The following is a 27057-nucleotide window of genomic DNA, read 5'->3' on the forward strand; positions in this document are numbered from 1 at the left end:
TTTGGGATTATGTCATTTATCTTGCCACATATACAAAAGACATTAAATTAAAGAAAACAAAATTAATATGTATAATGTATAATGAAAAATCATGATGTGGCCTTGAACCACCAGGTCTTAACTGTTGGAAGTCAAAATACAACTTTGCAGTGGCAGGTTTTTCTGCAGTCAAGCTGATTGGCCTCTCAGTCTTAACAATGACCCACAGTGCTTATGTCCAGAGTCTCATGCAGAGCTATGTAGTGTATTACAGAGAGACAACAATCGCCATACAAGGGGCGCAATCCCACTGTATTGTCCAGTTAAATCACCTCCTAAATAGAGGGAAATTGACATCCATAACAAATAACATAAACAGCCTCAGTGCTCCGAGGGGGATTTTGTTGCTCGGGGCGCAGGGCTGAATGTTAGCCTTCCAACAATCATTAAACAAACATCCTCTCCAGGACCTTTCCATGCCCGGGTCTATTCCACATGTCGCGCTGGGGTTTGGAAAGTCTCTGCAGCCCTGGACATTATTGTATGTAACAAGTTCTGTAACAAAGTTAAGGTGGAATTGGCCTGCTGCTGTGGTAGTGCTAGAGGCAAGCAGACCCTGAGACTGCAACAGCAACCCTCAGACAAAGTCTATTCATATCTGAAAATATTAAATGGGGGATGTCAGGTTGGTAGTAGGTGGTCAGCTTGTCACATTTAAAAATACTCCTGCTTTCCAATAGTTAGTTTTTCTTTCTTTACCATATGCAGACCTTGTTTCTGATTGAATTCAGCTTTTCAAAGGCCTGCTGTGTTAAATCTGTATTAGGCTTTTTTTTTTTTTTGGAGTCTGTATATGCTCATGCTTCCAAATAGTGCATGAAGGGGGTTTCTGAATTCATGTGGCCCATTGTGCATGTTAAACAATACCCGTATTGATAACCTCTGACCTGCCACTGTAGTGCCGCAACAGCAAAATTAAGGGCTCTTTTTCCAGTTTCAAGAGGCTGTCAGAGGTGAGAGGAAAGATCCATTAAATGAAGCTGACCAAAGAAATAAGAGCAGAGAGGCGGCCTTTTAACAGTGTAGAGGTTCCTCCACACAAAGACCCTTATTAAAGGAGATATGCAAGTTTGTAGCATGATATAGTAGCGCCCTGATTACACACTGTAGATTTTTAAATTGTCACATGCACAGATGTTTCTCTTTTGCTTTACAGAGTATCTGTGCGTTCACAGCATTGCCTGTGTGTTGTTGCCTGTGCGTGTTTAAGGTGTCCGAGTGATGAGTTTGAGTTTGTCAGATGCCTCAGCCTGGAGTTGAGGGCCATTTGTCATTGGTGGGATTCATTTAATGTGTCCCTAACCCCCCCCACCCCCCCTTCAGCTGGGCAGTGTGATCGCCACTGACCCCCTGTGACAACCACAGCACCTTCATTATGTCACAGCAGCCACCCTGTCACTACAGCAACTCTCTAACTGTCTGGGTGACACCCCTGGGTGGGACTCCAATCTCTCATCTGGAGGCCTGCCTGTCTCTGGGCTTGTCACTGTGTGTGTGTGTGTGTGTGTGTGTGTGTGGATATGTGTGTGCACGTGTGTGTGTTTAAGAATTGCTTTTTGGTTTGTGTTTTCCATTTATATTTATTTTTTTATTATTTTCCAATAAATTAATATGTAATTTCAAACACTAATGGCCTTGTTGATCAATTCAATGTAGTTAGTTTGAACAGTTTGTCTGGCTGAATTATCCGAATATATCCACCCACCTGGCTCTCCAAACAGGTACAAACAAGCACTTTTCTGCTCCAGGTTTTGCAACATTCCATCTATTATCCCTTAACAATAATTTCAGGCACAAAAACTGACCCCTAAATTGATGGAATTATTTCCCACTAGGTGTTAGGTAGATATATTTTTGTTATCCATTCCTGTGCCATATTATCATATTCTCCTTCCCAATGGGATCATTTCAGATAACACACTGGACAGTGTTATACTATTAGCTCTCCTCCTATTTTCTAATCAGCAATTATTCAATTATGTCCCATTAGTTGGAGGGTGTTGCCAATGTCGCCGCCCTGGGCGTTTAGCCCCTGCTCTCTGTCAGAGGGAGACCCCGAGGGCCCCGCAGAACGCCTGTGATTAGTGTTGCGTCTGCAGAGAGGTGACAGAATCCCTCTTCAAATATTTTGTCTTCATTTTACGGCTCTGAGATGCAATTATGGAGCAGCAGTTCATTACGGCAGCACGCGGCGCTTCATGTTTTATGCATGCTGCCTCATTTAGGGCCTTTATTAACGAGCCCGGTCTGACCAGGCTGAGACTATACTGCAGGCTGCACTATGGCCACCACTGCTTGTGTGTGTGTGTGTGTGTGTGTGTGTGTGTACATGTGTGAGTAAACAAGAATGAGGGAGTGAGTAAAAGAAAGAGAGAGAACAAGAATGATGGCTAGATAGAGGATAAAAAAATGCAATTGTGAGAAAACTGAATGAAGTGTGTGTGTGTGTGTGTGTGTGTGTGGTCAGTGTAGTGGTCACTTCACCGCTGTGCCCTCTTTATCCCAGCAGCCAGCCCCATAACTTGGCTCTATAGTGTTGAGACTGGTACAGGCTGGCTTGGCTTTAAGGCAGTAGATTGAAGGGGTGGGGGCAGCAGGGGTGACTAACTGCACCTCCCTCAGCAGAAGAAACTCCATCTGCATCCAACATTGAGACAGATGAGGCCAATTTGGCTCCTTAAATTTCTGGGCTGTGATGGATGTGGGGTGGCTGTGCACAGTGAGAGGTTCGTAGAAGGGTGTGAAGGGAAAGGGGGAGAGAGGGGGAGACAGGTGAGAAAGAGGGAGACATCCAGGGAAAGAGAGAATGAGGGAGGAAAAAAGGGTGAAGGAGACTCACCTCTGAGCATGAGCGGTTTGAATTTATTTCTTAAACTGAATTATTTATTGGCATTTCTGCTGTAGTTTTTATTGTACAGAGCAGATAGAGAAAGTTGGGAAAGAGAGAGGAAGAAAGTTTAGAGCTGGTCTTTTAACACATTATATGTTTTGAGTCCACTGGACACACATGAGTTACTGTATGTAGGTCATATCAGGTAGATATTGTATCCTATGAGGTGATCCAATCCCCTGACCGGATAAATTAAGCTACAGGGCTAACAACAAACAGCAGTATACATTTTTTCTTGATGCCAGTATACAGCATGTGTTGACTCTGGCTTTCCAGGTTTCAACTGAGGCAAATCTAAAACTAATGTGCCGTAGCCGGAAATTTGTGTAGCCAAAAATTGTCTTCGATGGAAAATTTTCTGTTTGGGAGGGCGGCCAACGGCATAATGTGCTCAATGCCCACCAGGCTTTTCTTTTCTGTAGCGTTCAGTGTTTGTATAGCGCACAATGCAAACATGTGGGGACAAGGTTATTGATTCACTGATATACAGTACGACTTTATGCATTTGATCTCCATCAGGTGTATCTGATTATTCATGTCAAACACTTGAATATACACAAGCTTGGTTGCATGACTTACAAAGTAAATTTTTTTTTAATGTTACAAATACAAATTTCAAGTAGTCAGGTTTCATTTGCCTACAGTTTTGCCCAGCTGTAACTGACTGATGGTTTTCTCACTGCAGACCAGAGCTCCCATCTGCACTGCAGATCAGCCCCCCTTTGATAAGAACTACCATCCTCAGGCCTACATAAATATTTTATCAAGTATAATGGAAATTGTCAAATCAATCTAATTGTGTAATGCATTATGAAGACATCAAACTTAAACAAAGCACATATGCTATCATTTCTTTTAACGACTGGGGCAGGCTGGGCAGGGTTGGGGTTGTGTGGGGGGGGGTGGGCGCTGGCAGCAACCACTCTGGATATACGTCTCTCTCTGCTCTGCCCAGACCTGCCTCGCTCACATTTCATCAAAGGAATCAATTTCTCAAATGTGCACAACTGTGAGCCATAATTATATTAGGGCTCAATGGCAGTTAGCCATGACATGAAAGCGAAAGAGGGAAAGAGTAAAGAGGGGGAGAGCGAGAAGGCTCATCTATGCATGTTTGCATTGACATGTATTGTATTGTTGCTAATATAACTTTATGATAAACATTTAGAACGGGCTTTGTGCCTTTCCTTTTTTTTTAAAATCTTGTCCTTTTTTCTGAATTTTCTGAATTGTGTCAGCTTAATTTTTCTTTTCCTTAAAGGGGAGATATTGCTGCCAGTGCTGTCTAAAAAGATAGAGGGATGGGGATAGAGGAACGGAAAGATAGATGAAACGAATGGCTCAGGTGACCAGAACAAACAAATCAAAAGCTTAGGGTGTGTGACATGTTGGGTGGGTAGCTGGGTCGGGATTGAATCAGAGGTGAAGACAGAAGAGATGATGAGAGTAATGACCTTTGTCAACGCATTCTCTCCACATGTCACTTCAGAGAAAAAAACAGTCAAATGGAAAGTGTGTGTAAATCCATATGTACACACTTATACATTCATTGAAGACACATAAGCACGCACTCTCACATAGAAACAAAGTAGAGCAGAATCAGAAGAGAATCAAAAATCACTATATTGTTTTTATGGCATTACAGTACCACTTTCTCCTTCTATCCTCCTTTTTTCTTTTTCTCCCACTCTTTTCTCTCATCATCTGCATCCTGGGGTCAGTATGTGATTCAGAGGGCCCTCCCTCTACGCCCCAGCTGATGTATGGCTTGTGGAAACAATGTGAGCGCTGGGTTGTTATTCTGTTTGCTTTACATCTGACAGGCTTGAGTTAGCGTACGACTGGGATCCTATCTCATTAGGCCAAATGCGCGGCTAAAACAATCATAAAAATCGTTTGGCAACTGGCATCCCACTTAGGAACACCTGTCAACATACAGGCGGAAGATAAACTCTGCAAATTAGAGTCAGGACTGAGATTGAATCGGGGAGAGGGATAGAGATGGAGGGAGGAGAGAGAGATGCCCATATGCTGCATGTTGTTAGAGAGTTAATGATATGAAGTGGTTTGGTTGATGTGGAGGCTTCCTCGTTGATCATATTGATTGTGGTTTTAGGACGTAAACTCTGTGTGTGTTGCACATCCATCTCTCTGTTTATCAGGACTTCATGCATTTGCATTTCATTAAAAATAAATGTAGTTTGTTAATCCTTCATATTGATTATCCCAAACAACTGTAAAATTAGAAGCACAGCAATTTGTCTTTTCACACAAATGTATCAAGAAGGGAAGAATTTTCCAAGAACATGCTAAATCGTGTGTGTGTGTCTTTGTATGTCGCTCAGTAGTTTACAATTGTATGAATCTGTACAAGTCTCCCCTATAGACTATAAAAAAATAATGGACGTAGCCACCGTGACATCACCCATTGATTTGTGGACTCCCGTTTTGAAGTCTCGACTTTGCATTTTGACTGTCGCCATCTTGGATTTTTGGAGCCAGAAGTGACCGTATTTGGAGGAGAGGGTGGAGCTAACCCTAACACTAGCTGCTAGCTTGGTTAGCACAGTGCATTTACAGTCTATGGTTAACTGTGATAATGCTAATGCTAATTTTCACTAGCAAAAAACAGGCTTAAAACCATTCAATCTAAATGTACTTACTGGGAAAAAAACTGAACATCCGACTCCTTAGAGGGTCTTTTAGTACAACCACACGCTGAACTAGACATTTTTTAGGTGACCAAAATGTTACAATTAATTTCATGAACTGAAAACACACTGAAATAGCGACAGCTACACCTATGTTCTGTAAATCTGGGGTTACGCCATGGTTATGTTACCTAACCAACATTGTCACTGTGGTAGCGACTTGTCTGTGATGGCACCTACCTGTCACTCAAAGTTGCCACGCCTTTAATTATGCATAATTTTAAGCCTTAATAAAATTTAAACAGGTGAGTTAGATAAAAAATCACCCCCTGTAGAGTTATCATTAACGGGGAAATTAGCTATAGAGACCAAAATCGTTTTTTGTACCAGGCTGTAAACATGTTTATTTCTGCTGTAAAGTTCGGCATTTTAACACAGGGGTTATTTTAACGTGGGCTCGCTTTTGGAGCCAACCTCAAGTGGCCATTCAAGGAACTGCTGTTTTTGGCACTTTCTTCTTGGTTTCATTTTTCAGCCCCGAAGGTTGCTGCTTGGTCTCCCTCACAGTCACATATTTATTTTTTTCTTCTTTTATGCAAACACACACACTTTCTCTCCCTCTCTCTTTCTATGTCTCTCTCTCACTCACATACACACACACACACACACATCTCTCTCTTTTCCTCCGCTGTATCTTCCCCTCCTCACCCTGTCCAAACATACATCTTTATCAAGCGGCTGTTGTCAGACAACATTAGATAATTAATAGGCCATTTGTCAGGCCTGTGAGAAACATGTTAAAATGCCCGAGCAGCTCCCCAGATAAATCCTACCGTGCACACAGACGCCTTTGTTGTGTCAGCCTGCCATCGGAGCTGCAGATTTACCATTAAAGGACCCTCATTATTAATCACAACTAATGCTAATTAATTAGGTGTCTGTGTGTGCACAGAGGGACCAGCTCTAAGTTTCAGTTTGTTGTGCGGTGTTAATTGGTAACTCGGCCCAGAGCCCTTAATGGAGTGTTTTCCATTTGGAACGGGGAGTAGTTGACTAACAGAGGGCTGAAAAAACATAGACAATGCTCTCATTAATTAAGACTGTGAGCTCAACTCTTGTTACTTTGTGCTGTGTGTGTTTGTGTTTGTGTTGTGTGTGTGTGTGTGTGTGTGTGTGTGTGTGTTAAACAGTTTCTGCATTGTGGGTGCCTGTTTATGAAGATTTGTTAATAAAAGTGCATTTATTACATTGTATTTGGACATACTGCACCTGCAGCATTATCTTTTTTGTCTCTAATTTTGGAGGTATTTGAGCACTTCGCAATTACATCAAAGGACAAAATGCAATATTGTCCAGCATTTAATATGCAACAGGCAATCATGAAAGTAGATTAAAACCTACCATAACAATACCTACCATGAATTTTGGATAGCAATCCATAACATTTTTAGCATGTCATCTTCAATGGATATTTTACAGTTTGAGAAGGACAAAAAAGATGGGAATGGAAACAGCATTAAAAAAATTCCCATTTCCAGTTGTACTTGGAAATTGACCATTTTTACAATTCAATTCTTTTTTGTGAAGAAACAAATTAGTAAGAGATGAATTACGGACAATTGGCTAAACCTGTACACAGCTACTATGAATGTGGTCTGCATCAGTCAGTACCACAGTCACCCCAATGGACCAGTGGACCAAAAGACTCCCCAAAAGCGGCGCTAAGGCCTCCATTAAGCACAAAGACAGAGTTAATTAGGAAGCTTATTGCCTCTCCCGAGGGCATGGGGGCTCCAAACACTCTCCTATACACCCTGCTGAGGGAATCTAGGCACAAACGGATCCACTGTAATTAACAGCGCTTAGCAAATCAACAGCAGCCCTTTTCTGATTGGCAGTGACTGTGAGAGCGTTAAAATTAACCAAATGAAAGATAATTATTTTTATTTTCTTTTGAATTCAGCCACAATGAGTTGTATCTCTCAGATGTCTACGCCTACATTTCCCCAAGGGTATCCTCATTTTTCAGGCAAATGACTCAAATACAATAACAGCAGTAATGCTGTAGCTCATTCAACTGATCATATTTTGAATGCTCCACGCAACTCACAAGTTAATTTAGCAGCAGTGTACAGAGTTCCTGTATTTTCAGTGACAATCTACATTTGTCCTAGTTGTTCCTCTCTATGTACACCCTCTGCACAAACACATTTGTATAATTTTCTTTGTGCAGAGATATAAACCGAAAGCAGACACATGATGAAGAGCGCAGTTTCAGAGTTTGGATGATGACTAATGGAGGGGATCATGTGTGATTATGTCTGACCTGTAGTAAGCCCCCCGTCCCATTCGTCTGTTATCACAGGCAACAAATGATGTCTACAGATAAGCCTGGGGGCCAGTCCTCAGAAGGTGAAGAGTTCATTTCCATATTTCATGATCTAAGACCCCATCAGTCAAATGTCAGACCTCTCTATCTGGCTAGATGACAGAAGTGATGTGTGAATTGGGTCTGGACTAAGTAGATGAATGATGAGGTCACCTTACACCTTACAGTGCTATAGCCATAACCATTTTACACTACACGTAAAGATGCAGTGGTGGAACTGAGACATAAAACCTTAATTCAGTTTGCCAAACTTGTTGTCTGTGAAATAGTATTTTAATTGTAACTTTACATATATTTTTTGCAACTCTTCGCCTGCTCCTGTGCAGCTTGGGGCTGTTCTGTCGGTGTTCTCAGTTGAGTTATTTTTTACATTTCAAAATGTATTTCTGATAACTCAAAATGCATTTGAATATTTGACAATACTGCCAATAAATTTACGAATACTTTTAAAATAAAAAATATTTTTGTCATTGTGATTTGATGTGGAATCTCCTGCAAGTCATGCATGTAGCTACTCTAGCCCAAACATAAAACATACATTTTGTTTTTTTGCGGAACGAAATGGGAAACACTTCTGCTCGATATGCCAGACTTTACTGCTACATTTTAAAGCTTCAAACCTGGAACGCCATTTCACCTCACTCCATGCTAACATGGCCCAGGAGTTTCCCAAAGGCACTGAACTTCGCAAGCGCAAAGTAAACGCATTGAAATGTCAGTCAGAGAAGCAGACTCTGTTTTTTCGATAATTTACGAAGCAGCCAGGCACGGTCACACCGGCATCATATCAGGTGGCTTGGAACACTGCTCATGCTATAAAGTCATACAGTTAAGGGGAATTTGTGAATACATGCCTCAGAGATGTCGTTGCCATCCTCACTCCTGAAAATGACAATTTGAAGCATTCTGTGTCAGACCTGCAGCTGTCACGGCACACCATTGAACATTGAATATCAGATATTAACAACTCAATTCAAATAAAGTTGTACACGGATCTTGAGAAATGCTGGTATTTCAGCATTGCTTTGGATGACTCTTGTGACGTTCAAGATAAGCCACGGTTGGCAGTATTTGTATGGCCTGTGTCAGAAGACTGCACAATTAAGGAAGAGCTGCTTGACATTGTGCCAAAGACAGTGCACTAGCTATAGCTATGTTGGAATCTGCAAATGGCCTTGTAGGGCTGTGTAAAGCTGACGACTATTTCCTGGATTTTTGGACGTTTCATTGCATCATCCATCAAGAGAACCTGGTGCCTAAGAAGCTGAGTTTGGACCACGTCATGAAACTTGTGCTAGAAATTGTGAATTTTATTCACACTCATGCTCTCAATCACAGACAGTTCAAAAATCTCATAGCTGAACTTGATGAACTTATTTTTTTTGGTTTGTTTGTTTTGGGGTTTTTTTTTTTTTTTTGTTTGTTTGTTTTTTTACTTTTGAACCTAATGAAGCTGTTTCTGGAAGATAAGCATAAGGACCATCCTGACCTACATGATCCCCAGTGGATTTCAGATTTGGGATTTCTGGTCGACATGCTGCATCATCCAAACAAACTGAATTTCAATCTGGAGGCCTGCCTGCCCTTGTGCAAAGTGTTTCCACGTTTGTCAACAAACTCACGCTCTTCCAGACGCATCTTCAAAAGGGAGAGCTCACACATTTTCCCTCCTTGTTGAAGTCAAGTGGAGAAACAGTTGAGGTCTCAAAATGGAGAATAGCATGCTATGCAACACTGGTTGAAAATCTGCTGCAGAGTTTTGAGGACAGACTCTGCAACCTGAAGCAAAAACAGCCACAGATCACATTCCTCGTCAACCCTTTCACTGCTGAATCGGATTGTTTGAAAGCCCCTTTAGATTGAATTTTCTTAGAATTCAGTGTCACTATTATATGATTTAAAAGATTTATTTACATTATTACACCTACAAAACCACTTAAAACAAGCAGCATACAAAAGTGCAGTTTAAAATATAAAGTGACAAAGATTTATAGGCGTAAAATGGCAAAAATGCAGCAAAAGACAATTTTTATAAAGATGGGGATGGAGTAAGAGCAAAGAAGACAGCGGTACAGGAAAAAAAATGAGAAAGGGGGGTTGACTATGTCCACAGGTAGGTTATTTCTCTCTGTAAACATATGTATCCATTTGTCCCGTGGGTGCGTCCCCTTGGCGTCCCGTCGGCAGTGGCTGGGTCACACCTCCATTAGGGGCTTTGTCACAGTGATTAATAGCTCTTTCTATCATCTTTAATTCACTCCCTGATGATCGCGGCCCTGCTCGCTGCTCGGGGTAATCGTGTGATGTATGAGTCCGCCCAACACCTCGTGGCAGAGGTGAAAATCATTCCACCCATGCAGATAGCAGGCCCGGGAACAAATGTTTTCCCTCTTAATAAAAATTAATGAATTTGGCGTCAAATGCGAGCATTCAAATACATGGGATATAAGCATGTGTCTGCATGTCTGTGTTTATGCTAAGTGTCATGATGTATTTTCCTAGGTACATGACTGATTTTGATGAGGAGATAATATTGTTTTCCTCATTATTTTTCACTGAATCTTTTATGTTGTTTTTTGGATACATCAGCATCAAAGGTTTGCATTTTTTCTTTGCACTTGCTTTCTTGTACTATCATGGTGTGTTATCTACAGTATGTTCATAATGCAGTTGAAGTCACGACGCTGCTTCCAGCTGGAGTTCCCCTTCTCTACCCAGAATTCTTTTAGCGCTCCCTCTTTGATGAAGGGCGTCAGCTTGCTATGATGAAGTAATGTCCATTACTGAACAAACAAACAGGACTATTTGCTTTAAGTAGGCAGACACACAGGAGTGCACAAAGGCACACACACACTCACACACACACACACCCACATACCAATCTGATCAACTGTGTGAGTGTCCTTACCGCCCCACACGTCTAAGCAGAGCTACGGTCTTTGACTTATCAATCATCTGTACATGAAACCACAATTTTTAAAACTCTGAACATAGCATATTTGCTTTCGGCTAACGTTTACCTTACAGAAACATATATGTTTATGGGCTGAAATGCTCTCGTTGAGTCCAGTAGACCAGGGGAATTTCTGGTCTAAATCAAATATAAACTTGGAGACCAGTGTGAGAGGGGGAATGTCAGAGGAGAAACAGCAATGGAGGGATACAGTTACCTTTAAAAGCTCTTGTCCCTCTACCATATGGCAAGCTTCACATCCAGTACTATAACCGCGTTACACAGTCTCTGTGCTGAAAATCATTACGTTGACTCCCAGAGCCACATTGGGTTTCATGCCCGGCCCGGCTCAGCAGAGTCTTTAAAAGACTTTTCCCTTCAAACATGCTGGGCCCCCACAGTGTGTGTGTCAAACACAATAGTTGCGCAGACACTGTGATCAGGTATTGCTGCAAGGGAACGACTTGGAGAAATACTCAAATTGTAGATCTAGTTAGACAAACACACATAACACCCAAAAGCAGCCAGATATCTAGGTATAATTGACAGCTGATTCAGTGCAGTATGTTCATACATAGAGTTCTTTCTCCACAGCAAATACACATTTTGACAGGAATTACTGTATGACAGAGGAAACACTCATGTAGTGCACTTCGCTGACAGCTTTGCATTTTCACTAGATATTATTCTTCGACCTCGCCAAAGTGGAAGTAGCACATATTTTAAGAATATTCATGCAATGTACTTGGCTTATCTTGTGCCTCAAGTAATGCGTCAAAGTTTGTAACCGTTTAAAGGTGAGTGCACATGAAACAGTTCAATGATTTTGTCCAGGTCTTGAGTTAATCTTTCAGGTTAGTTTATGACCACCTGTGGCCAATCACAATGACCCCTTCAGTCAATCAGAAGCACAGTTACTTCATGGTCGGTGAACAAGAGGTGCGTGTGTGCGTATCGGTGTGTACATGCATGTGGATCAAAGGTTCCATGGCTGACAGCGCAGCGGTACAGTGTCACACAGGCAGCCCTTCAGGAATGTTCCTCAGCCCAGGGATGGGTTGTGGAGCCTCATTAGCAGAGCCCCCTCTCCCCGTGGCCTGTCAGCCTGCGTTAGGCACAGCCCACCACAGATATGCGCCGGGGGAGCAGCAGCTTCCTATGGATCATATCCGGCTTTGAGTGTCTCTCTGTCTCACTATATGACACCTTACTGACAGGCATGTTCATTAGCTTGCTGTCTTGATCTGTCAGAATAGTTAATCTGTTTGTTTGTTCCGATTATCTGTATTTGAACCTTTCTTTCTGACCGTCCGCTTGCCTTTGCATGTAATTCTATCAGTTTTTCTCACTTCTGTGCTTCTGTTCAAGTAGAAAAAATATTTCTTGCAACCTCTGGCAGTGCTACTTTCCTCCTCCACCTGCACACTGTGTCAACAGTGTGAATGATTCAATCCCTCTTCCACCGTTAAGCCCCAACTAGCCACGTGTGCCACTCTGAAGAAGCCCAGTGTGGGTTCAGGGGTCATTTTCTATGTCCTGTTTCACTCTATTCACAATTAACCCCAGTGTGCTTCCCTCTGTTTTCACTGTACAGCAAAGAAAGAGTTCAGGAAAGGGAAATATAAAACAGTCAGAGCAGTACAATGCTGAGTTGGCCCTGCTTACCCACCCTGGCATCAGCTCAACCAGATGCCAAACACACTAAATTGCTGCTGTTTCTTGCACTCCAAAAGCCTGTTTTTGAGTTATCAAGTCCAGTTATTTTACATTTTAGTATACATTTAAATGTGTCTGGTGGGAGTTTCCAAGGCCAGGAACATACACAGTGGTTAGGAATTAGAAAAAAGTAAAGAAAAACACTGGCATTGACGTGCTCTTTACTACTAAGCTGATTTAAAACAGAATCAAGGCTTTGTCACATGATATCCTTATTTGTTGTTACCACTCCATCGGACCTTTTGTCTTCTGCTGTTTATTTGAACTGATCAAGTTATTACATGTACGCTTTATATGTTTTGCTAATTTGTTGTTCGTAGTTGAAATAAGATAAAGACGAGAGGTTTCTTTTGGAGCTTTTGTCAGTATTTGAGGAACGTTATAGGAAAGATCACCCGTTGCCAGTGTTATATTGGGAAAAACTGTGTAATCCAACAGTCACAAACATCTCACAGAGCATTGCCCTCACATGGAGACTCTCTTTGTTTCGTCCACAGGTGATGGTGATGATGAGTTTGCCCTTTACTCGTCTGACATCTTAGACGATGTTTGTGGCTCTGATGGTGATCCTACCCTGTCTTCGGCCCTGGCAGAGGACCCAACATCCCCTCCACTCTCTGATGATGAGGCTTCACCCCAGGAGCCCTTGTCCTTCCAACACTCAAGCATCTTTTTATCCCAAGAAGACTTGACCATTCCCCTGGACTTTGAACTGCGAGAGTCGGCAGTTGCAAGTGGTGGCCTGGGCATCTGGAGCCGCAGGAGGGTTAGTGTTGGTGAGCGCTTTGGACCATACGTTGGAGAGCACAGGCCTTGTCTCCGAGACCCCACTCAAGGCTGGGAGGTAGGAACATAGTAAATAAAGAGAACTTCATTGTGTATATTCTTAAAGTGTTCCAAAAATATTGCTTTACTTACTTTAGATGCTACTTCCATACAGGTAGAATAATGTTTGTACAAGTGCACAGCAACTGGTGAACATCAATAATTCAGAAAACGGGCATTTTTACAGAGGTTACCCTATTTTTTTTCAAGGTTTTAGGGTGGATTTAATAGCAGCAAGGGTAAAGAAATTTGCCGCGTTTTTTAACCAATCATCTGAATCTTTGGCTCAAGTAAAAACATGAAAATTGCAGTTCCATTTTTTCAGCAACAGTAGTAACACACTTTCTGACGCGGGGCCGGAGGGTGGGGGGTTTCCTTGGCAATTGTACACTGCAGTGTTCACATCACTTGTCTTTTTATTTCCTCCAGTGTCGTCATGTTCACATTTAGCCCAGTGACCACAAGGCTGTTGTTGCTGTTTGTTGCCCAGTGATGTAATGTTAGCTCAGTGCCATTGAAAGAAAGGGAGCTGAGGTTGTGCTCTTAACCCAATTAAAATGAAAAGCTATAAATCCCTTCTTCATCCTGGTTAGGGACCCAGTGCGGCCATTGGCAAATCACATATTGGTTAGCCAACACAAAAAATCGAAGGCAGGGTCACAGGACAAGGTCAAAGGTTAGATGTGGTCTCCGTCAGTGTCAGGCCAGTTTGGTTTTATGGAGCAGGAGGATGGGCCTGGCTGAGTATCAGCCTCATTTAGTCTCCCTAAATAGATCCTCTCTAATTTGGATGTGAGGATTTAGGCCTTCATATTCAGTCTTAGGTCTTTGTCCTTTTGTAGAACAGAACAGAACCAAGCTTATTAAGAATCGCTGACCATGCAGTTCATGAAATGAAAAGTCACAGGTTTAAAGAAAAGATAATTCAATAGAGCATTCTTTGTCTTACTTTAGTCTCCCTTAATCCATTTTAATCCAGCACTTTCAACCTGACTGAGAACACGTTGGTAAAGTATCAACATTCAGCTCATATAAATAGTTTTGGATTTGGACCGGTGCTCGTTGGGTTTGCATCATAGAGCATTACTCCAGCCCATCAGCTCTGACTCAGTGGTTTTGGCTCAGACCAAACCAAAATAAATTTCTTTTTTTTTTTTTTCACTCTGGACTACATTTCTCCCGGAAATAACTTCTCCCTCATTATCAACTGCCGGGTGAGACGCAAATTTATAAATGTCTTATGAATAGATGTGAGGAAAACTCTTAATTTTTGTCCATTCTCATAACACGGAATCTTGATTTAAAAAAAAAAAAAAAAAAAAGTCTCTGTCCCTGCCGAAGAGATTTACAGCCAGTTGAACAAGCTCTCTTGGTTATTCTTTTTCCCAGGGAAGGAAATAAAGGAAAAAGAGGTTTCATGAATTTTAATCTGGTGGTAATTTATGGGGAGCTTGAATAATAATATGTATTTAAAAAGCTGAGGAGCTGGGAGTATGCATGTGTGTGTGTGTGCGGGTGTGTGTGTGTGTGTGTGTGTGTGTGTGTCTGGGGGTAGGCAGCTGGGTGGGTGGGGGGGGGGCTGAGGGGTAAGATGGGATCCTGGCGAGGCAGCACTGTATCACAATGTTTAATTACCACCCTGACAGCGAGCCATAACTCTTTCCATTAAGTAAATAAGTTGTAAAGAATTTATGATGAAATGCCACATTATTCAGAATGGATATTCAGTGATGACATCCCTCTGCATTAAATATGGTAAATGCCATTAAGCCCTCCTGACCCTCCCCCCTCTTCTCCCATGCCCACCCGTTTACCATCCCTCGCCCATTGCTCACCCCCCTCCCCTCCCGCCTGCCTGCAAACCGTCAATATGCCAATAAGCCTGCGGAGGGTCTGTAAAAATAAAATTGATTTGGTAAATGTGAGTTAAGATAGATATGTTTGCTTTCATCATCAATTCCGCACAGCGTGGCGAGGTGATGTCACCGACCGGGGAACGATAAAGTGGCGCTCCCATCTGGAGAGTTTGATGAAGGGCCCTGAGCGGCCCAGGCCAGTGGTGACAGACTGGGGGAAGTTTGTCACCAAGGAGGCCACCGCTCCTCAGCACCATCACCATAAATTTGTGGGCTTTATTCATAAAGGGGAATAGTGAGTTATGGGGTCCATGATGCTTTATGAATACAGGAATGGTGACTTATGGGAAAGATAGCTTCAGTAAATAAGAGGTAGAGAGGCAGCACCGAGGGGTCTGTCAGGCTGAGACGCTCACCTACACTCTTGTATGCAGAACTGGAGTGCTGACTGTGCCAGCAGTCATATGCCCACTGTGTGTGTTTGAGTCTGTGTGTGTGTGCATACATGTATCTGTGTGTGTATGTGAGCTGAGACAAATCTATCAATGTTTGCTTTGTGAGTTCAGTGAGTTTAGAATTTTCAAAAGAGTGAATTGTGTTTGAGTTAAGGATTTTTATCATTTATTTGTATTAATTTGAGAGAGATTTATCTGTGTCAGTGTGTAGAATTTCTCATTTGAGAATGAAAACTACAAAGATGGACCAAAATTAACTAAATAAGACAGGCTATACAGAAATATTTTACATATTCCTAGTTGAAAAATATCATGTTTTCACTCTAGATTTTACAGAAAAACTGAAATATGGAAGATATTTTTTAAATCTCCTGAATCAAACCCAATGATTTTGTTGATTTTTGCAAAGTAATTGTACATTCAGTTCAGTTATTCTGAATACAAATTAAATCAAACTAATTCCTAACTGTTAATAAATCCAGTTTAGTTTGAGTTTACATTTGGATTTGTTGAACATAACAGCTCATTAATTAATTAATAACAGCTCAAAAAATGACTAATAAAGGGTTAAGTAATTGATTTATTTCCCCAGAATTTATTTAAGAATTTCACTTTTAAAATAAAAGGAAAAATCATGAACTGCAAAATATGGCACTCCATCTTTCATGTGACAGAATAAGCATGAGGTGGCCTGCACTTTGCCCACAATATTTGCATGTATTTTTGTATGGCTTCCTTGGAAATACTCTTAACGCCTGGATGCCCACCAGTCCATATTCTGCTGTCTCTCTCTCTGAGTTGTTAGGCACATTGAAATTCAAACTCCATTTGTGTCTGTCCTCTTCTCAGCAGCAGCAACAATAAGATAGAGAGTTAGACTCCGGGAGAGAGTTATCCAACACTCAATGAGTCTTTGGGCTCAACCAAACTCGCAGCCCCACGGGATTATGGGTCCTGGGCTTAAAAAGCTGGGTGCCTCCTGCTGTAGGAGCAATGGGCGGAGCAGGTTAGGGGTGCGAGAAGGGGTGGGATGGTGAGCAGGGCGGGACAGGGGCGCTTAGGGCTTTTGTGCACCTCTTGAGTGAGAGGCGGAGGCGGAGGTGGAGGCGATAGTATTGGTGGTGAGGAGGTGGTGAAGGAGATTAGCAGTGATAGTGAATGGGAGTAGAGGATTAGGTGGCTGGGCAGGGCCTTTCCTGGCTGTGCCTGTCTCCTGAACCTCCTGGTCATGAGAGGATGGGAGGATGGAAGGAGGAGAGGCAGCTGCCCGGCCAGAAGGAGATCCATCCTGTAAATTGTTGTCAGCTAAAAAACTTTGCATTTCTAATGGTCTACTGAAATGGACAATTCAGTTATTGTGTTTTGATACCTATTGTTAGATCACAAACATACAATTATTGTTTAAAATGACATGTCTTGGTCCTAGTATGTGATGTGTGATATCTGCAAAACAGCAGAAACATCCCAAAAATATGAGACAAAGTTTTCTTTGGTATTTTTGCAGCTGTAGAGTGTACTGGTTTTGCCATTTTGCTTCTATATGTGCAGACTCTCGGAAAGGCGAATCCTGGAATCAGGGGTTTTGTCTGTCTGTGAGTTGCATGTGTGTCCACATATGCTCTTGTGTGTGCATACGTGCATGTGTGTAAGAGAGAGTGTGAGAGTGTGGACAGAGGGCGTTTCAAGAGGGCGTGTTTTTTGTGCACGGATAAGCCGCTGTCCTGAATGAATGCAGATGTCTCTGGCTGGCTGTTCGCCTGTCCCCTGTGCGCTGACGGCCTGTCACCTCTCTCTGTCACAGGGAGAAAGAGCCACTCTCAGTCCTGGCTAAAAGCCCCTTAATCCCCGAGCCCCTGCCACATCCCATCCACTGTCAGAGGAGATGGCCCTGCCCACAGCAGCGCTTAGAAAGGCAGGCGCTAGGGATGAACCTCTCTGTCACTCACGCACCTCTCAATGGACACACATCTTCACATTTTCACACACACGTACACGCACATATAGTTTTTTTTTTAGAAATTCAAAGTGGAAAAAAAACCCTGTGTCTGCAAAGGCAATGTGAATGGCGGTTGTCAATGCATTGTGCTGCATGAACACAACGGCTGCGCTGACATCATTGTGGGATCTGTTTTCTCTCATGAGAGGAGCACTAACTGGCCGCCGAGACACTGTGTGTAATAATGAAGGAGCAGTTCACAGCATACACTTGGGTCTCATTGGAACTTAATGAATTGTAAGGAAGACAATAAAGACTATTAAAATCTGTTGTGACCGGATAGTGTAAGGAGGGAAATGTGTCACCATGTAAACGGAATGTTCTGTGCGAGAGACTGTTTTTGCCTTATGATAGCTGTGCTGCTAAGGAAACACATATCCTTTAATTATACCTTCTTTAATTGTATTTACAGCTACATTACTGAGCTCTGTGTGCAAGACTAGTGGGTGCAACAAGAAGCTGGATAGACCTGAGGGTAAGATGACTGCTGAGGGTAGGGGTCAAAAGTAAATATGGTGATGAGCACAAGGATTTTACTGGATTTGGGTCCAGGCTTAGTAGGATATGAACCTGGGCTAAGATGTTTGAGAGTGTGGGGGAAAACTCAGGCTGAGGGGAGTCCTATTTTCACCTGTCGGTATCATTCCCATGTTCTAATGAAGTCTGTAGCAGATAGTATTCAGGGGTACGTCATCATTGCCCTGCTTAGTAGCTGACATGTGGCACATCACATCAGTCACCTAACTAGACTAAGGCACACTGAGGTTTAACTTGCACTCCAGTGCCCAAATCAGTTCAACTGGAGACCAGGATGCTGGCAGTATATGATATAATCCTTAAATTAGTATATATCAGTACCCTGGGAGTTGTGTTTGTGTTGGACGAATCTGTACCTCATGATTTATGTCAGTGGCAATGTTTATTATCAATGCTGGAAGTATGTAGCAAGGCAAAGGCCGTGGCGGCGATTGTGTGTCCAACATTCATGCAGGGGACCCAAGTTTGTATTCCATCACAGACCCACAGTTCAGCCTTCGCTTTTTTATGAATTGACATTATATTTTCAAAAACCAAGTGTTTTAGTTGCCAAACCCTAGCCATATTTTAACCATAGTTTATTTCCTATGACCACACATTTTACTTAACCTTAACTAGGGCTTCAACTAATGATTATTTTCATTAGGGATTAATCTGTCAATTATTTTTCGATTAATCGATTATTTATTGGTGAAAAATATCAATTACTGTTTCCTAAAGCCCAAGATGAAAAACCTAAAATGTCTTGTTTTGTCAACAGCCCACAACTCAAAGATAGTAGGTGATTCATTTAATAGTTGGCAACTAAACAATTAATAAATGAATTGACTAATTGTTGCAGCTCAGTTTACGACAGTCTTGTCCGGTGATAGGCTTGTATAAACAGCCTCAGACTGTTATATATCACATTATTATTATTATGTGTTGCTTCACTAAGATCAAGGTAACCATCTCAAATGTTTTAAATACAGTTGGCTTTCTCTATCTAAAAAAACTAAACCAAAACATTTTGTTATATTTTTCTCATGTCACAGCAACCAGTCAATACCCAGGCTCGTCAGCTAGGTTTAATCAACAGTAGAATACAATATTAGATCAGTTTATATATTTTTGTCTGACAATTTAATCAATTCAAGAATTTATTGAATTAAATTGGCCCTGATCCTGATGAGTAAACATCATGTGCCTTAAACTACTGAGCTATCAAAACCCCCTTGGCCTCTAACTTCCTTCACATGGTGCAGAGTGTGCAGCCTCCCTCCTGTTAAAGCAGCTCCAGTAATGCCTTCAGCCATGTGTGTGTCTGCTTTTGTGTCTCCTGGTGTCTGTGAGGGAGATGAGCTCCCCATCCAGTGTAACTGGAGCTTAATTGTCTTGGACGGGAGTGATGTCCATTCAAAACCCCAAAGACAAAAAAAGCTGGGGGTCTGTCTCCCTGCCTCCCAGTTGATTGGTAATCCCTTTCTTTGGGTTAATCTGTTGTGTTTGTTGGTGCTGGTTGAAGCTAGTGTGTGTCTGTTTGGAGGGGGGGCTGTAATTGACATTCTAATCTCATGTGAGAGGAGTGAGGGAAGATGAGGCACACTCATAAAGAAGGAGTGTAAGATAAAAAGTGCAAGAGGATTCCACTACATGAGTTCAGGGTCGGTCAAGTCCTACACGTTTTTTGAGGCTACTCTCCTCTTGCAGTCAAAAAGGACAAAAAAAAAAAAAAACTATACAAATTTCTGATTTCCCCCTCATTCCTTAACACTGCCCCCCCCCACCTTCTCTTCCTCGCTCCCTCCTCCTCCTTCTTTCTCTGTTCCCAGCAGGGAGGGGAAGCTAGGTTAACTAACTGAACAAAGTCAGAGTGAATTGCAGAAGGACAAAGGCGGGCATGAGTGGGGGCTCTGCCAGTCGGAAGGTGTAGCCAGCAGCACAATACCAGGTGAAGGAGGCCCTCGTCAGGGGTCCGTCCAAGCAGGGCAAAGGTCATGGGCCTTAATAGAGCCGAAGTGAATGGAAGGACTTACTTGATTGAAGAGGGAGGTTGGGAAAAGGAGGGACGAGGAAGGAGGGGTTCACCTGTTTGAAAAGCTCAGAGGGGGGGCTTGTTTCTCCCAACATTAAATCTGACCTGTTGGGATGCAGACAAAAATCTGACTAGCTGATATCTCATGGTGGGAGTCACAACACACACATACCACACTCCGACCTGAAAAGGGAGGCTGATCACATCGGAAACACGTGCAGGACAAACTCAATAACATAATGACAAACGTCTAGACAGCCACAGATATAATAGAGTTTATATGCAGGTGCATTGACTCATCGGCGGGATATAAATGCTACTGCCTTGTAAGACACATTTACATCATCAATCCTTAGCTGTTATAGTGCTCTGAATACTCTGAGGGAGATGTATAGTGCAAGACTTGTCGGAGCAAGAGATCTGCAAAGTCGCTGTCAAATCCATTATTTTTAAGACATTTCCGTTATTAGATGGTTTACAGAGGAAAGTAATAGGAGAAATGAGAGAAGAGAGGATGACATGCATGTTCTCACAGCAGAATTTGATTCTTATGTTGCCTGCTAAAGAGCCTCCGAGCTCTTGTGAGTAAAGCATCGAGTGAAAACGTGAAAAATCCTTCTGCTCATTCACAGCTTCATATTGTAAGTATAAATGTGGTGAAGGTAGTGAAGTAACATTAGGAAAAGAGTGAGGGGAATGTGCAAGAGTTACTGACTCCACCCAGGATAGAAGCATTTGAATCAAGCACACCTCATTAGCTGTCTACACAGTTCCCCTTAGCAAGAAAAAGAAAAAAAAAAGTGCTATTATTCACTTACACACACACACAGAGATCAACACTGCATGTTTGGAATGTGTATGCATACAGTAACCTCACAGTTACCCAAAAACATACACCAACATAGTAAGCCCCCGAGGTTTACACACACATACACAAAATGTGCCCCCTGCACTCTGCACAGATAGGAGTGAAAATGAGGGGACCCCTAAACAGCATACAGGAAACAGAGGTGATGAATTCCGTGTGCGGGGCCACAGAGCCAGGCTCATAGATACCTTATCTAGGGGGATTGATAGGGGAAGGGCCTTCCCTTAAAACACACTACTGATTGTTTCCAAATGTCTTCCCAATGGGGAGGGTTAGAGAGAGGGGGAGACAGCGACTCGGGGGCAGAGCCTGCAAGCTTTTTATTGGTCCAGTCCGGGGAAACGGAGAGGAAACAGCAACTCTGTCCCGGCTTTCCTGCCCCGAGTTGCTGCTAGTGCTTAACTACCAGTCAGATCGCATTACCCAGGCAGTAAATCTAAGTACCGGTTAACGCAAATAATCAAGAGCTAATACTGCTCTACGAAACCACTTTCTCTGTGTCTGTGGTCAGGGCTGTGCAAACAGGCACAAGCCAAGGCCCTCTGTCCTCTCAGCCTCTGCCAGACTCTCGCTCACTCTCTCACGGCTATTATAACCTACACAAAGTCCCAATCTCCATTTACTTGTGTATCAATATATCCCTCATGGAGTGTGCACCTCTGTGTGTGCGGTGTGTGTGAGTTCATTCACATGTTCAAGTCTCTCTTCTGTCTCTGCACTACAGTTCAAAGGGTAATGGGACAGTGCGGTCTGGTTTGAGAGCTTATTACTGGGTTAAGCACTAAAAAACGCAGGCCGGGCCACATTCAGCACGGTAACACCGTACCCCTCTTCCAATTACTCCACATTGCCGCTCCAATTAGAGTGGAGCAGGTCCAAAACCAGAACTGAGAGCTGCCAGGTTTAGAGAGAGAGAAAGCAGAGGCCCCGGGTGGCAGTAATGAGGTCTTAACCCTGACTTCGCTCTATTATGTCATAATGCTTTAATTCGAGCCATATGATAGGCTGCTGTGCGCTCTTATGTTATTGGAAAGTCAATATTTGTGAGCTGGCCCTGTCTGTTCCCCTCAGATGTGGCCTGGGAATAAGTGCAAAAAGCCAAAGATTGCTGAGGAGCAAATGACTGACAGAAGGGGAGACCACATCAGGTCGCTCAGAAAGGGAGGGTGTTGCATGTGAGGTGATGGCATCCTGCATACTGACACAAATTATGAAATGATAAAATAAATAAATATGCCATGTCGACACCTGCTGATGGATATTTTATTTTTTATCTATATTATCTACATCATACATTATATTATATCTATGTTTTTATATGTCACAGATGTTGTCAATGGTAAGGTGATAAACCAGCACCCCCTTCACACTACCAGTGTTGGCAGTAATATTACTGAATTTCTTAAAGAAAGTTTCTCATATACTGTAACATGATGTTCATTGAACTGATCCAGCACAGCATCTGTGATGTATACCATGAAAAATATGATTCAGGAATATTTGAATTTTATGTTAGTTTATATTTGACATTTTAGAGGGAAATATTATATTATCATTTTTACCTTACTACTTTTTTTTTATCTAACAGCTATAGTTACTAGATGTTTTTTCAGATTAATGTCACATATAAAACAAAATATCAGTTTGTAAGATGCAATAATGCATTGTTATAAAACAGGAGTAGATCAAATTGGCTCCACCTCAACCAGCCACAACATTAAAATCCTGATTATACATTAATATATCTGTAATAATAATCCTATAATATAATATAGATAATAATATAACATTATCAAAGGGGCTGTGTTGCATAATGAGCATTTTTACTTTTGATACTTTAACTATTTTGCTGATAATAATTCTGCACTTTTACTTAAGTGCAGAATTATTAGAATTACTTAAGTGAGATTTTGAGTATATAGGACTTTTACTTGTAATGCTTTATTTTTACATTGCAGCATTAAAACGTTTGAAGAGTTCTTCCATCGTTGTAATTTACACAACACTACATCCCTGCCCACACATCTGAGACCAGCCATTCACAATGTTATCACTTTCCAATCAAAAGCAGTTTTTTTGCCCTACTGTTGCACCAAGTTCCTATTAACTAACTGTGTATTTGTTAATAGTTTGTACAGTGTTTGAAGGTCACATTTTAAATTAATGTGGCTCTCATATTTAATGGGGTTAATTACCCTGGTAATAACCCAGGATCACATCCTGGTCAATAATTGTTTTGTAATTGGTTTCAGGTTGCATAATAATGATACAGTCCATCAATTTGTGTCATTGGATAATTACAATAGGGGATGTTTAATTATAGTCAGAATAAATATGCCTTCATTTTAAATAATGAGAACTAATTGGTAGATTCTATCTTTTGAAAGAAGGGAAGAATTTACTGTACCTGCTTGTACATTTTATTGAGTAATGGTACATAACGGCTACAAAGTTTTCTCTAAAGTGAACTGTATGGGCTACATATGCTGCAAATCAGACTTCATTTGTGTTCTGCAGAGTTACATTTCTTGTTTACACTTACAGTGACTCTAGGAATGTTTTTCTAACTACGTTACAGCTGCTTTTGCAGGGTATCTTTTTCATACACAGCATTGTTCATTGTTTGAAGACGTAAATTGAGCAATAAAAAGGGAATGCTTATTGGATATATTGGATTAGACATCCAGCATACTGTATGCTCATGTGTTTTGTGTTATATTTTTTTCTAAACTTTAGCACAGGGTACGGGATTGAGCTACACATGGCAGTCACCCTTAAATCCGCAGATAAATGGAGCTCACTCATCCGAAGATGGTGGGGAATAGATAGTGTTTCTCCTCCTGGGAGAGAGTGGAGGGGTGGGGGTGACTGGGATGAAAAAGAGAGTTAAAACATGCTTATGTATAGTGACCGAGGGGGTAGCTTGTGAGAAGATAGGATAGGCAAAACGAGACAACTAGACAGGGTGAAAACAAGAGTGATAGATGAGGCAGAAGAGAAACAAAGACGGATAAAGGGGAGAGAAGAGTACACGAAAGAGAGAAAATCAGTCAGAGTGAATGAAAGCGAGACAGAATGAGCCGAGGAGGTGGAGAGAGAACTCGATGTCCTGTCTCTTGTACGTGCCGAGGGAGACAGATTTCCCGGTGGAGTGTTCCCAAGTGTCCCCCTGCAGTCTGTAATAGGATTTTCCAGGCTACAGCAGGTAGTCTGTGAGGGAACTTTGTTCGTGGGCGCTCACAGATAAGGGTTAATGCAGCCCAAAGGTTCCTCCACTACACAGGGCGCTCTGGGAGTCTGTCGCTCCCTCCTCGTCGGCCTGCGTTGTCAGCACCAATCCGTCACAAAGGATTTCTTCCTGCAAAACTCAGTGGCCATTTCTGACATCTCCAACAAACTAATTGTTGTCTCCAATCCTGGCAAGCCCTGTGAAGTCCTAACGAGTTAGCGTCTTCTGCACAGATGAGAAAAAGTCTTGCAAAATCAATTTCTCAGCCGAATTACGTTTTGTCATCAGCCCAAGAGAAGAGAAGAGAGGATGCCAAGGCAGACCAGGCCAGGCCAGAGACTCTGAGAGCAGGGTTTGTGTCATCCGTATTCTCTCCTCCAATTGTTCTCTTTCCCCAGGCTGTTTTATGGCCGCTTCCCTTCCCTCCAAGCCACTTTATGACAGGCATTGTAATGTCTTTAGAGTTCTGGGCAGCCTCTGATTGGGCCATGCAGTGCTTCTCTCTGGCCCTTAGTGACATTGGGACCAGGTCCAACTGCCACCCAGGACACAGAGCCATAAATCATGCTGCTGGCATCGGGCTCCACTTCCTGAACAGCTACCAGTTCCTGCAGGGGACAAAAAGGCCTTTGTGGGCTTTAGGCAGCAAGAACGTCTCCTCTCTTTGAGGATTCTGAGGTTTATGAGCGATGCTGAGAACGATTGTGGGGAGAGAGAGAGAAAGTTTACACACATACTCTTTCTTTCTCTCTTATTAAGTAACTTTAATAAGGCTATGAATAAACTACTGCTAATAGCTACTGCATGTGAACACCTGTTGAACAGCAGGTCTTGATCAGATCAGCCACTGTTTGTTTATATACGTCCCCATGGAAACTTCTCCATTGACGTAACTGCACTAAGATAAAGTCATCAGCCTTCAGTTACTGCAAGAGTCCAACTTGGTGATTCCATCACTGTAATGTGAAGAATTGGACTGCCAGAGCTGTGGCGGCCCTCGCCAAAGGTGGCCTCCCTCCATCCCTCCATCGCTCCCTCCCTCCTTTACATTCCTCATTTCCACCAGTCTCCATCCTCCCTGTGTGTTTGGATGGCTCCACCTCACTGTCAGGGTGTGAGGGACGGCTGTTTTCCTTGCAGGCCAGATCAAGACAGGAGATTGGCCCCAGGGGGCCCGAGGATGTGAAGCTTCTGACACGTCCCGTAAATCTAGGGTGTCCCATCTCTACTGCTCGATCTGCGCACAGCAATGAGAACACCAATGAGGCGTGAGGATGAACATTCCTCAGGCCGTTCTCACACACGAACCCCTGGGTTTTGCTAGGAGAATAATACTTCGCTGCCCTTCTTTTCCGACTAGTGAGTCCACCTCAGAAAAAAGTCTGTCTTCGTGTTAAATGATGAATATAACATTGTGTGTTATTCTACTGTCTATGAGAAGCAGTTACACACTGTCTATGCTGATTTATTTAATTCTCGTAATCCTTTGCCATGTTTGTCTCAATCCAATGGTGAGGGGCTGGCAGAGCTTCACAAACACAAGCAGACTAATTCATACACACACTCACATACACACATATCCTTGCATATGCACTCTAGACAACGTATTACTCCCATGTGTGGGGTAGTTATGTGTTTTGCACCTTTTCAATTTAAATTTTACTGATACATTTTAAATGCTATTGCTGGGACTGCTGCAAACACCAAGTATGTTAAATCAGAATTTTTCTAGTATTCAGGTTTGAAAATATTTTTTTGCAAAATGTTTGGGCCATGTTGTGTGTGTCTGATGGAGAAATAAGCGGTACACAAAAAGACAAACAGATGGTCAGTTGCGCACACACACACACACACACACACACACACACACACACACACACACACAAGAGTAGACAGAGAGGCAACTGAGGCAAAGAGACAGATACACCAAAGAGACAGACAGAAAATAGACTGACCAACCAACAAGAAAACATCAGACATGCTGGGGCCCGGCCAGCCCATGTGGCCCCTTTTCTCAGCCAGCCACGTTAGCCAGATTTTTCACCCAAATGGAAATGCAGCCTGTCACTTCCACGCAGCCTCCAACCGCTCTGTCTGTCCAATCCGTCACAGCGCGCCGGCGGCCGCGCAAATAGGCCTGCCACTCTCACTGTCATCTGAGTAACGGATGTCCCATCGTTACCACAGGGTGGGACCACGCAGCACTCAGGTCCACTTTCACTCCTCCTCATTTTTCCTCCATCCTCCTCCCTCCTCTTTCTCTCACAACCTCATCCCCGTGATGAGCCTTTTGGACCTCAATAGGAATTTAAGGTGTGTGTGTGTGTGTGTTTGTAGGTACTTTCTGAGAACACAGGCATGTGTATTTTTTTCTGAGTGCATGTGCGATGAATGCCCCCCCTCCCTTGCCCGATCTCCCATCAAGACTCAAAGCCAGTGGTATAATAGGAGCAGGGGTGGGGTGAAATAAATTGTGTCCTGGACTGGTAACCTAACAGCCATCATAAATAATGTAGACCTATTTGAAGGGGAAGATGGGGCATTAGAAGCTATTTACACTGTAGGAGCCATGCTATCGATCAGCACGGGACGTCCCATAGATAAGAATGGGATGATGTCATGGTTATTTATGGTGATTC

General features: G+C 42.5%; 1 protein-coding gene across 14 annotated transcripts in view; it reads left to right on the forward strand.

The window, feature by feature from the left end:
- The window catches only part of mecom (MDS1 and EVI1 complex locus), a 148559-nt gene that overhangs the window by 40108 nt on the left and 81394 nt on the right, over nucleotides 1-27057 (forward strand). For 13 of the 14 annotated variants that reach the window (XM_042413276.1, XM_042413284.1, XM_042413277.1 and 10 more), the window contains exon 3: nucleotides 13136-13482. The gene's annotated coding sequence lies outside the window, so the exon portion shown is untranslated. Of the gene's footprint in view, nucleotides 1-13135; nucleotides 13483-18202; nucleotides 18246-27057 lie in introns of those variants that run through there. The other variant, XM_042413294.1, reaches the window with a different exon arrangement.

The sequence above is a fragment of the Thunnus maccoyii genome, chromosome 6, assembly GCF_910596095.1.
Source record: "Thunnus maccoyii chromosome 6, fThuMac1.1, whole genome shotgun sequence".
Classification (NCBI taxonomy): domain Eukaryota; kingdom Metazoa; phylum Chordata; class Actinopteri; order Scombriformes; family Scombridae; genus Thunnus; species Thunnus maccoyii.